Source organism: Aplysia californica, unplaced genomic scaffold, assembly GCF_000002075.1.
Source record: "Aplysia californica isolate F4 #8 unplaced genomic scaffold, AplCal3.0 scaffold01106, whole genome shotgun sequence".
Lineage (NCBI taxonomy): Eukaryota > Metazoa > Mollusca > Gastropoda > Aplysiida > Aplysiidae > Aplysia > Aplysia californica.
Genome location: NW_004798376.1, coordinates 95,217 through 97,364, shown reverse-complemented (window position 1 = coordinate 97,364; position 2,148 = coordinate 95,217). Strand labels below are relative to the sequence as shown.

Below are 2,148 nucleotides of genomic sequence, written 5' to 3'. Positions count from 1 at the left end.
TGCGTGTGCGTGTGCGTGTGTGTGTGTGTGTGTGTGTGTGTGTGTGTGTGTGTGTGTGTGGAAGTTATTGGTCAGACTCTTTTGAACATTCCTTTCTTTTTTGGGGTTGTTGTTTTTTTTTATTGTATTTTTCATTTGTTCGCCTTTTATTTTTTTATTCGGTTTGGTTAAAATTTTACGGCGCGCGCAACTACAGCATGATAAGGTCTTAAATGAGCGCATCCACAAGAATGGTAACGGGGCTTTTGTGGTCGAGAGGTTACGTTGTTCGCCGCTCATACAATAGGTCCTGGGTTCGAATCCGGACAGCGACGGAAAATCTTCTTCTCTACGATGTCCTCCTTTCACCTCCTTTCTTGCTCTCTAACAATGTTATGTCGTCTGCTTTCGTCTCCACGTTCTGCCCCCACCCCCTCACCTCCTTTGCCCACTCCTCTGGGCTCATGACTCTTTCTGCAGCCTCTCTACAGCTACTCCTTAGCTCCTTCTTACTGCTGTCTTACAGCCACACCCCTGATCTTATGCTAGGTGAGATCTAACACCTGGCCTTCTCGGATAAGGGCGGAAAACCTCGGAGACCCCAAGTGAACAGTTGCGCCCGCTAAAAACATCCCCTTGTGATCCAAAATCGATAAGAGTAGGCTTCGGCTACCACCCGGGCAACATTCATAATTTCCTACAAACTTAAAATGTTTAATGTATTGTGTCCCGCGCGCTCATATGACCTTATGCAGTTGCGAGCGCCGTAAAAAAAAAAAAAAGATGTATGCCTGGTTCATCAGCGTATATGAATGGGTTGGCTGGTACATAACACAAGGACCATGTTGCACGCACGGCGCAGGTCCTTGGTGCGCTCGGAATTTCTGTCAGCGGGTGTGCTGTGTCTTCTGGCGTTTTCATGTTTACATGAATGTAGGAGTCAATCAAAAAATTTTCTGATTGGTGGTTGTCCTGATTTACATTATATATGGAACGTGTTTTTTTTTTTGTAGCTGCTGGGAGGGGAGGGGGGTTGTTTTTGTTTTGTTTTTTGATGTTTTTGTTTGGGGGTTGTTGGTTTTTTGGGGGGGGGGGTTGGTTGTTGTTGTTCTTTTTTGTTTGTTTGTTTTGTTGCTTTTTGTATCGCTTTTTTCGGGGGGGGGGGGGGATAGGTTGAGGAAGGCAGACTCTATTGATCACGTTATTTCCTTCACGCAGATATAACTAAACAATTTCTATTGATGTCACATTTGAGCGTGTGATGTCAAATTGTTTTTAAAAGTATTCCATTTACTGCTGCTATGTTCACATTTGACCTTACATGGTGCGTCATAGTGTTAAAAAAATAACACGTATCACATTTGAACTTTCCAAGTGAGAAAACTTCACCGATGTTAGAATTATTGCTCTGGCTGCGCCATATTTACACTGCCTTGCTTCGTTCTGTCTGAAGGAGAAAAATTAGTTCAGTTTTAGTAGAGGTTTCACGGCACTCGCAACTACATAAGATCATATGAGCGCCAGAAGGTTAGAGGTGTTACAAAAAAGTAACAAACATAAAAAAGAAGAAGGGGGGATAAGGACGATAGATGTTTGATAGGAGGAAGAAGCAAACCACACCAGAGCACCCGCCAACCACCCACGAAAAACATTAAAAAGTCAAAAGTTTTGGGGCCCTTGCAACACAAACAGGTCATATCGGTGCGGTAGATTAGCGGGAGGTGTTACTAGAGAGTAACTTACTACAAAGGAAAGACGGGGGGAGAAGTAAGGAAGATACTCGAAAGATCAATAGGAAAGAACTGGTGGCGTCGGTGGCCTAATGGTTAGGCTCTCGGACTCGCAACCGTAAGGTCGTAGGTTCGAATCCCGTCAGGGGGCCGACATTGTGTCCTTGGGAAAGGCACTTTACACGAATTTTCCTCACTTCACCCAGGTGGGAATGGGTACCCGCCAGTCTGTTAGTGTTTGAGCTCGTGAAATCCGCAGCTTGAAGCCGAGAATGTTTCCGAGTGTTCTCAGAGGGTCTGCTGGGTAATAATAGTTGTAAAGCGCATAGAGCATGCTCTTGGGCATGGATATGAGCTATATAAATGCAATTATTATTATTATTATTATTATTATTATTATTATTATGATGATGATGATGATGATGATGAGGATGATGAT

At 43.8% G+C, this 2,148-nt stretch overlaps 1 protein-coding gene across 1 annotated transcript in view; it reads right to left on the bottom strand.

Moving 5' to 3' along the window:
- The window catches only part of LOC101862083 (rho GTPase-activating protein 18), a gene marked incomplete in the record, with an annotated part of 36,002 nt that overhangs the window by 20,454 nt on the left and 13,400 nt on the right, over nucleotides 1-2,148 (bottom strand).